We start from the raw sequence: 11265 nt of genomic DNA, 5'->3' as shown, positions 1-11265 counted from the left end.
CTCACGTGCATAATTCCATCCCTCGGGAAATGGAAAATGCTCCACATGGATAATGTTGGCCGTCCGGACCCGGATGAACCAACTGGCCCACTCTTGATCCCCATCTTCTTCGTCATCGACAACAAAGGCCGTGGATGAACGGCACCTCAGGGTTAGCAGGCATTGGTGATGAAAGGGATGGTATAGCTTGACGAACTGACTAAGCATGAATTCATGCCCGACCTTCTCCGCGAAGAATCTCATCATCAGCACCACTCGCCAAAACAATGGATGTATCTGCGCCAAAGTAACCTGATACTTTAGGCAAAAATCAAGCACGACACTATCAAGGGGGCCAAATACAAAAGGATATAGGTATACACTCAAGAATCCATTAGTCTATTTCGTAATACTCTCGTTCGGGGAAAGCACCTGCGGTGTAATCTCCTCGCTCCATCCGCAGTATCTCCTCACCATCTCCAGATGTTCCTCTCTTATCAAAGACACGGTCTTCAAAGCGAACTCCCACAGATCCTAAAAGAACTCTCTGCTAGGCCGGCCCCGAAATAGTCGCCTTGACATGGTAAAATTGACAAACCAGAGCAAGGACGCGCGCCAACGCCTTTTTGCGCCTAAAGAAATAAAGAACCCTATGCCAAAGCGGAAGGGCAGCTATCTAAAATAGTGAGGTCTTTCGAAGAAGCTGATGCTGCCCCACATATATGTGAGAAGCAGCGACGACTCACCTACCTGGAGTGAGCCCTTGGAAGCAAACAACCTCGATACAGATCGATGGGGTAATACCCGACCCCAGGGGCATCCCTTAATAAGAGGCCAGGCCTCAAGGAGTCAATTGTATTGTCTTCAGTTTCGAGACAGTGTCCGACCTCGGTCCCATGGTTTCCTTTTCTAAAAAGCGAAATAAGCCAATGAAGGCACTATGATAGGAAAAACAATGCCAAAGCACCCTCATTTATGGGGGGTTACAACACGGTTATTGAGGCTTTGGAAGATTGACCGGCGGATGCAATTACTGCATCCTTGAAAAACCGAATCAACGGCGGTACATTCACCTTGGAGAACGGGAATCGCTAGTGCATTGAATGAAGTCAAAATACACAAATCCGTGGGACATCCCGGTGGCCACAAAAGCTCGCGCCACAGGTTGCTCATTAGTGTGATGTCGCCGTAGGGAGCTCAAGGAGTCAAGTGTCAGAATCATTTCCCTTTGCTTCGTTCTAGGAAATTCGGAGACTATTTATATGCGATGAAAATCAGAAGATTTATTTTCTTGCTATAAAGTCATTTTGAAGGGATGCCTTGAGACCCCGAGGACGTGAAGCCACGGCTGAGTCCCCTCCCTCGAGGCTTGTCGAGGCCTGACTCAGAGAAGACGGAGATCAAAGCCACGACAGAAGGGGAAGCTCCCAAGGCACACGGCTAAGTCTGACAGGGCCGGCCTATCCAGAGCCTATGCGGAAGTGTCGCGTCTAGCCATCCCATCTCCGTACATAACAATTAACGCATGTTGTGCTATAGCCGAGTTACCCTCCTATATAAAGGGAACTCTCACTACCTTGAAAAAGGCTAATTTTGCTCCATTTCTCTACAAGTGCAATAATATCTCTCTCTCTCTCTCTCTTCTTTCTAAACTCACATGTTCTCATTGGCCCGAGGCTACCTTAATATTTATCGCTTTCTTACTTGTTCTTCATTTCATTGCTTGGTATTGGCCATAAAGCGCCTCGTTTAATCATAACCTTAACTATTATCCCATTCCTGACTATGCCCGATACCTCGAGCTTGATCCGGACAACGGCCCCGGGGCCCCCATCGATCGATCCTACGCCCGGGCAGTAGGTTCCTCGGCCGTTCAACTCCTCATTTTAGCCCGTATCCCCTCAGTAAAACATGCCCGGACAGTAAGCCTTTAGGTTTGGTTATCACCCCACCCTTAGCTTGCACTTCATCATTAAACATCATATCCTTAAGCATCAACTACTCTAAACAACTAGCTCGAGAATAGATCACGTATTTTTAGAATCCTATTTACAAATTTAATTGTTGTTACCATTTTCACGGTAAACAAAAATACATTTAATATTGTATATATGTAAACTCTATGCTCTTTTGACCGGAAAAAGGAAATACTCAACTGAATATGCAGTCCCGATAAGAAAATTATGGTAACTTACAAAACTAGAAAAATATATGTAATTTGTGAGACTAGCAAAATATACGTAAATTCTGGGATACGAATTTATCTTTATGCCTCGTTATCAAACTTGTGTAATTACGATATCATGCTAAAATGAAGGAAAATCTTAGCCTTAACATACCTATTCCTGGAATTAGTTGAATGAATCTGCCTCTGCGACATTTACATTGAATTTCCTTGAAATTGGAATGAACTTGTCTTGGTGTAGAAATTTTTGGACGAATTGGTCTGATTTGAATGAAGCTTGGATGTTTGGATGAAGCTTGGATTGTTGAACGAAAATGGTTCTGCTTTTTCTTACGTTTTTGGTTTAATTTGTTAAAGTTTGAATGAAAATGGTTTATAATGACTTGAAATGCAATATTTCTGTTTTCAAGTCCTTGCAGATCGTGGCCTTGAAACCTTTACAAGGTATCTGTTCTAAAAGTCATGGGATAAGATTGACAAGTCTTACTAAGACTTTAAGTCTAAGATTCTTTGGACACATATACATGTTCGAGGAGTTATTTCTCTCAATTAGTGGCTTTGTGACACGTGGAGAGTGGGTGGAGATTAAAAATCTTTACCCACTTATTAGTTAACTGGGTAATGTCCCGTTACTCGGTAATTAACCACTTACCCGCATAATTTAAAAATTATCCCAAATTACTTAAATTTCTATTTATTTTTAATATACTTTATATATTATACTATCGTGGTCATATTGTACCTTGTATGGTGCTAGTTCATAATTATCAGGTATTATCGCTCGACCCGTATTTTATTCCAAATTGGCTACCTTCAACGAAACTCGTTTTCTTTAATCCGCGTACCCTTTTATCCTTCATAACACTTATTTATCGCTTGTTATAAATAGCATATGTACCTTAACATCAAGATGATCTCATCCCCGAGTCTATGTCGGTTAACTAAAAATGAAATTTTAACGTACGAAAATGCGAGATGTAACATCCTTCCCCCTTAGAAACATTCGTCCTCGAATGTTCAACTCCCTGTGATCCATATAACTTTGGCAGGGTCGCCCAGTAATAACACCACTACCAACTCTTCTCATAGAGGCTTAGTAATCCAATGACACACAGGACCATAATTATGAACGGAAAATTTTTGTCGGGGCCTCTTTCGTATATAAGACTAAAACCAACCTGTACGCAGCCAGAAAACTTACTATTCATGCCACACATGGCCACTGTCTATAAATAGCAACACTTGGCTCCACACAAGTGTCCACTATAAATTCTGAAAGTTAAAAATGAGAGCTTACCTGAGGACCTACTGGCCTGAGAGTTTATACCCTCGAGTCATATCTTCAATTTGAAATAGGTGAGGGTATTTAGACTTCATTTCTCCCTCTGCTTCCCACGTCATCTCTTCCAGCTTCTTACTTCACCATAAAACCTTCACGGATGCTATCTCCTTATTTCGTAGCTTGCGGATAGTCAGTCTAGGATGGCAACTGGAATTTCCTCGTATGACAAGTCCTCTGTAATCTATACATCATCTATGGGCACCACTTAGGTAGGATCGCCAATGCACTTTCGTAACATAGATACATGAAAACCTGGATGAATATACTTCAATTCCATGGGCAATCCTAATTCATAAGCTACTTGGCCCACTCTCCGAATGATCTTATAAGGCCCAATATACTGTGGGCTAAGCTTCCCTTTCTTGCCAAATCTCATCACACCTTTCATAGGTGACACCTTTAAAAATACACAGTCATTAACCTCGAACTCTAAATCTCATCGCCGCACGTCATAATATGACTTCTGATGACTCTGATCTAGCAACAGTCGCTCCTGAATAAGCTTTTTTCTATGGCCTGCTGAACCAGGTCTGGCCCATATAACCCAGATTCTCCAACATCAAACCGCCCTATGGGAGATCTGCACCTACGCCCATACAAAGCCTCATACGGAGCCATTTGGATACTGGAATGGTAACTGTTATTATATGAAAACTCAATAAGAGGTAGATGTCCATCCAAACTTCTTCTAAAATCTAGCATACATGCTCGCAACATATCCTCGAGCGTCTGAATCGTGCGCTCGGCTTGTCCATCCATTTGTGGATGAAAAGTTGTGCTAAGATTCACCTAAGTTCCTAGACCTTTCTAAAATGAACTCCAAAAATGTGTTGTAAACTGGGCCCCATGGTCAGATATAATAGATATGGGTACTCCGTGTAGTCGCACTATTTCTTTAATATATAACTTTGCATAATCTTCTGTTATATATGTAGATTTAACCTGTATGATATAAGCTGATTTTGTGAGCCTATCAATTATCACCCATATGGAATCAAACTTACATTGAGAACACGGTAAACCCATGATAAATTCATGTTTATCGCCTCCCATTTCCATGTCGGGATCTCTATAGTCTGCATTAGACCTCCGGGCTTTTGGTGCTCTATTTTCACCTACTGGTAACTAGGTCACCGAGCAACATACTCAGCAATGTTCTTTTTCATATCGTTCCACCAATACACATCCTTAATGTCATGATACATCTTTGTCGACCCAGGGTGAATGGAATACCATGAATAATGTGCCTCTAACATAATCCTATCTCGTAGCCCTGCTACATCTGGAACATACAAATGACCCATGTATCTGAGAACCCCATCTCCTTTGAGTTCTAACAATGGCTTGTTCTATTAGGGAACTTGCTCTCTCAATTCGACTAACTATGGGTCCTCGTACTGCCTCTCCTTTACTTCAGCTATGAGAGATGATTTTGTAGTATTTTGGAGTACAACTCCTCCATTACCATAGTCAACTAACCGAACCCCCAAACAAGCTAATTGATGAATCTATCTAGTTAATTGTCTTTTTTCGGCCTCTACATGTGCTAAGCTACCCATAGATCGGCGACTTAAGGCATCTTCTACAACATTAGCTTTCTCTGGATGGCAGAGAATGTTAACATCGTAGTCTTTTAATAACTCAAGTCATCGCCTCTGTCGCAAATTCAACTATTTTTGCTTGAAGATATATTGCAGGATTTTATGATTTGTGAGCACATCAACATGAACGCCATATAAATAATGCCACCATATCTTAAGTGCATGGACTACCGCAGCTAATTCGTGGTCGTGGGTCAGATAATTCCGCTCATGCTTCTTTAACTAACATGAAGCATACGCAATTACTTTCCCATATTGCATCAAGACACATCCTAACCTGATATCTGAGGCATCACAATACATGTCATAACCATCTGGACCTTCTGGAAGTGCTAGAACTGGCGCTGAGGTCAACCTATTCTTAAGATCTTGGAAACTCTGCTCACATGCCTCTGTCCACTGAAACTTAGTCACTTTCTGTGTCAGCTTTGTTAATGGCGCTAAAAGAGAAGAAAACCCTCTACGAACCTCCGGTAATATCTTGCTAAGCCTAGAGAGCTACGAATCTCTGTCGGAGTGGTAGGTCTAGGCCAGGATTTCACATCATCAATCTTCTGAGTGTCTACCTTTATACCTCCGTCGGATACAATATTCCCCAAGAATGCTACGGATTTCAACCAGAACTCACACTTAGAAAACTTAGCATACAATTTATTATCGCGGAGGGTTTGGAGTACTACTCGCAGGTGATCTATATGCTCATCTTCTAAATGTGAATATAAACCAGAATATCATCAATAAAGACTATCAGGAACAGATCCAAATAAGGCTGGAATAGGCTATTCATCAAGTCCATAAATATGGCAGGTGCATTCGTCAACCCGAAGGACATAACAAGGAACTCAAAGTGGCCATATCGAGTCCTAAAGGCTGTCTTGGGAATATCTTTCTCCCGAACTCTGACCTGGTGGTACCCTAACCTCAAATCTATCTTTGAAAAGCATCTAGCTCCCTGAAACTGATCAAACAAGTCATCTATCCTTTGAAGGGTATACTTATTCTTAATAGTTACCTTGTTCAGTTGCCTATAATTGATACACAACCTTAGCGGGCCGTCTTTCTTCCGTACAAACAATATCGGTGCACCCCAAGGTGAGGTACTGGGTCTGATGAAACCTTTCTCCAGTAAATCTTTTAACTGCTCCTTCAAATCTTTTAATTCGGCAGGTGCCATTCTATACGGAGGGATGGATATTGGTTGCGTTCCTAGAAGTAAATCGATGCAAAAATTAATCTCTCGCTCTGGAGGAATACCTGGAAGTTCATCTGGAAATACATACGCATACTCCATTACTACTGGAGTAAACTGAAGTGTAGGTATCTTAGCATCTACATCTTTAACTCTCATAATATGATAAATGCACCCTTTTGCGATCATTTTCCTCGCCTTCATATAGGAAATAAACTTGCCTCTGGGTGTCGCTGTATTACCTACCCATTCAAGGATTGGCTTAACCCGAAAATGAAATCTATCTATCTTTGCTCGACAATCAACTATGCCATAACAAGCTTCCAACCAGTCCATACCCATGATAGCATCGAAATCCAACATCTCTAGTTCAACTAGGTCGGTTGAGGTCTGATGACCACAAACTGATACCGTGCAACCTCGGTAAACGTGTCTAGTGATAATCGATTCTCTGACTGGTGTAGATACCGCAAAAGGATCACTTAGTATTTCAGGCACTATACCAAATTTCTACGCGATAAATGGGGTAATACATGATAAAGTAGATCCTGGGTCTATCAAGGCATAAACATCGTGAGAACAAATGGTCAACATACCTGTCACAACGTCTAGTGAGGACTCTTGGTCCTATCAATCTGCTAGTGCATAGATGCGATTCTGGTTACCACCTGAACTGGACCCTCTACCTCTGCCTTGACCTCTACCAACCGAAGACTGAGACTCGTGCCCTAAAGGATGCACGGACATAGCTGATACAGTTGATGAATTCGCTAGTTGCGCCATACCCCCAGAATCTCTATTTGGGCAATCTGGCATCATATGCCCCATGTATAACAAGCATCGGAACCGGCTCGGCATTGGCCCAAGTGTCCTCGACCGCAGATGGCACACCATAGTGGAGACGACCCTATCTATCTCGAACCTCATTATCACTACAAACTTGACTCTTGGGAGCTCTCACCTGGTCTTGACTGAGTATAACGGTCATACCTATAACCTTGTAGCAGAGGTGGAGGAGGTCTAGGTGGTCGTTCGAAGTACCGGGCTCTATAACTACCCTGAGACTGCTCCTTAGACCTGGCAAATCTCATCCTCTTATGTTGCCCTAACTCAGTCCTCTCCGTACTTTGCTACCGATGCCTACCCCTCTCTATATTCTGGGAAAATGCTTGAATCCGAGAGATATCCATACTATATTGTAATGCAGCGGTGGCACATGCCTTGATCAACTCTGGGGCCAACCCTGCTATAAACCTGTGGATTCTATCCCGCATAGTAGCAACTATGGATGGTGCATATTTGGCCAATGAGTCAAAATGGAGACTATATTTTCGAACACTCATATTGCCCTACTTGAGGGCTAGAAACAGATTGAGTCTGTCCTAGTCGGATCTCTCGTGGTAAGTATTGGTCAAGGAAGGCATCTGAAAAATTCTCCCATATAGCAGGAGGTGCATCACGTCCCCTGGACCTTTCCCATCCTTATACCAAAGGATAGCTATATCTCGGAGTCGAAAAGCTGCTAACTCAACTGCCTCTTTCTCCGTTGCATGCATAACCCGAAAGATCCTATGAAGCCGATCTATGAAATCCTTCGGGTCCTCCCTCTGATCTGTCCCCGTGAACTCTGGGAGATTCAAAGCAATAAACTCTCGGACCCTTAAACTCCTAGATCCCTCAGAAGGTCCTGCAGTAGCGGATGCCCTAGCCTGATGCTGGGTAGCTACCAACTGTGCCAACAAATGTACCGCACTTCTCAAGTCCTGATCTGATGGAAGCGGAGGGGGAAATAGATGTTCAGCCTCCGTAGAAATCTCCTCAAGTGGTGGAGGCGCCGGTAATCACTGGGTAGGGGTCTCTCCCTTCGACTCCGATTGGGCCCCATCTGCTGGGGTACCCTGCTAGTCCTCTCACCTACTATTGTTTCTCTCTTTTAGCTAGCCGTAGTCTTCCTAGTTACCGTCATTTATGCATGCAAGTGTCAATACGTAAGTTTAACTCAAATTTCCTATAACTCAGTGCTACAGCACGATTTTGATTTGAAAGAAGGGTAACCAACTCCTAAATACCCTATAGTCCCCTGCTTATATAATATGGTGCACCACACATGTATAAACAAGACCCTACTAGACACGGCTTGTAGACTCCCTAGGACAGGACTGCTCTAATACCACTTTTGTCATGCCCCGAGCCCGGGGCTAGACTGGCACCTAGTGCCTAATCTATCCTTACATACCACTTGCGACTAAGAGACTCTAAACATGTAATGTCATACTTTGGCTATAGACCACATTACAAGATAATGTGTGATGCTAAATATAAAACTAAATGGAGACTAACGCTGACTAATGTCAACATAAAGCTGGGCCAGCAAGGCCGTCATAATTACAACAACTAACAAGCCAACAAAATATACGTACAGTCCTACAAGCCCAACATACTGCACTAACCGACAGGATATGTCTACAAGCCTCTACTGATAGATGTTCTATGATCGGAATAGGGACCCAACCTACCCATAACCTATCTACATATATATACAAGATATACACCACACTGCTAGACCCAGCAACTCCGAAAGAAGGGGACCTTACCAATAAAGCTAAACTCGGGCAACTCTGAAGATATGCTCATCTGCTGATACTGACTCAACTCTCTCAATATAGTAAGTAAAATAGTTGTCCGGCCCTATAAGTCTCGGTATATATACAATGGCTCAGTCGTAGTAGGCTCACTCATAGGCGCTCGGCCATACTAGGCTCTGTATCTCGGCACTCGGCCATACTAGTCTTTGTATCCGACCAACTGGGCTCGCTCATAAGTGCTCAACCACAGTAGGCTCGATATATAACTTACCATCTGATCAGAGGTTGCCCAATAGAGGCCTGTCCATCGATTATAGCTCGATGGTAATGAAAATACTTTTAATACTGTATATTGTTGATACCCAATTTTTTCCTATATATTTTCAATATGCAAAATACCTTCAAAATAGCATATGTATGCATATATAAGCATGTCCAAGGGTTTTATTATTTTCCATAAATGTAAAGGTTTTTTTAGTTGATTTATTTCCCTTTTTTTATCCATAAAATTTCAATAATTATTTTCAAAATTATTATTTTGATAATTAATCTATTGGATTTTTATACTTATGCCAAAATATATCTAAAGTAATTTTTACATATTTTACAATTTCATTTAGTATTTTAAAGCTAAATTGCACATAATTGCAATATTATCCCTTTTAAGGTTTAATTAGGTTTTATATTCATAAAATTGGGTCCTGTATTTTTAAATTGGTAATTATGTATTATAAATTACTTTAGTACTTTCAATTTATTTTTCAGAAACTATTTGCTATTTGTTTTAAATTGAAAAGTGAAAATGACTATTTAAAACGTAGCCAAATTGGCTTTCAAGTCTAGACCAAATTGGACCCCAATTCCCCAGCCCAATTTTAATTTAAACCCAACCCACTCCCTTTTAAATTCTACCCAAACCCGGATCCCTACCTACCCCATTCAATCTGGACCGTTGATCATTCAGATCAACGGTCCCCATTTCCCCTTCCTAAAATTAACCCAAACGACCCCCTAACCTAATTCATTTCCTACCAACCTGCCTCCCTTGAATCCCCTTTCCTCTCCAATTCAGTTTTCAACCTCATTCAAACCCTAGCCACCGCCACCCAAACCAACCCTAATCCCCTTCGATCCTCACTCAATCCATGGACTCCCATGGCTGTTTGAGACATGTGCTTGTATCCTACGTCTCCTGGTGGCCCGATTTTGTGATTTGGTGGAAAGATCTAGAAGATATCTAGTCCAGTCCTTCCTTAACTTCTATCAATGGTCTTTTTTCGGCCATCCATGGCCGTTCGAGTAAGATCTGCGACTTTTCCAACTAGATCGGTAACTTTTCAAGGTTTACTTACTTTTTCTGGGTTCTTCAAAACCCTAGCTTTAAGGATTTTCCCATCTTCTTTCAGATCTGCCTTAGATCTGCATATATTATGAACCTCTTGGTATTGTTCTCAAAGGTTTATCCAATTTTTTCAAAATGACTCTTTGTCTTCAAAGATTAGGGTTTTCTTGATCTCTTTTAAAAGACTTCTCCTCTGATTTTCAGTGTTGTCGTATGATTTTACTAGGTTTAAATAGTTTTTTTATGTTTTCTTCTACCTGGTTCCTCGTGTTGAAAACCCTAAGTTTTTTTGGTTTGTCCGGAGTTCTGGATCTGTCTTTGTTTATTTTGTATGTATACCTGTTTCGATTTGGGTTCTTCATGGTTAGATCCCTTTTCTTTGTTTGTCTTGGATGGTTTTGAGTTTTTACCGCTTTTTAACTCAATTTTGTTAAAACTCTAATTTCTTAAAGTTTTTTATTCACTTATTATTGTGAGTTTAAAGGCTTTCTTTATTTGTTTCTGACCTTCTTTACTTGTTAGTTTGGTTTTCCACTCTGGTTCTATGTGTTAGCCATGACTACTTGACTTGTTGATTACCATGTTTTGAGTGGGTTCTTTTATCATTGAGCCCTTAGCCTACTCATATTGATGTTGTATGTTTGTATTCATCTAGTTTGCTTCTTTTGTCAATATGGTTGACCTTGCATGTCTGATACTCCTATTCATTCTTCCCTATTTATATGTCGAAGTGCAGAATCATGACTCCCTCGTGATTGACCTTGATTTCTTTAAGTTACGGTTGATTGTAAAGGTTTTCTTATAAACCCCTAAATTTTACTCGTTTGTTTATAGTTGACTGATTTCGTTCCCTTATTTACTGTGATGCTTTATTCTTGCTGAATCCTTTCCTCAAAATTAAGTATATTATGTACTTAGACTCAATTATATACTCTATACCTTTACTACCCCTTATATGGTAAAAATCAATCTTTCTCAAACTGATTTTCTTTCCTTAAGTTACCCATGTTAGTATCCATTAAGTTGTAATTCCTTGTTTAAA

This window comes from Nicotiana tabacum, chromosome 18 (genome assembly GCF_000715075.1).
Source record: "Nicotiana tabacum cultivar K326 chromosome 18, ASM71507v2, whole genome shotgun sequence".
NCBI lineage: Eukaryota > Viridiplantae > Streptophyta > Magnoliopsida > Solanales > Solanaceae > Nicotiana > Nicotiana tabacum.
This window is presented reverse-complemented; position numbering follows the sequence as displayed.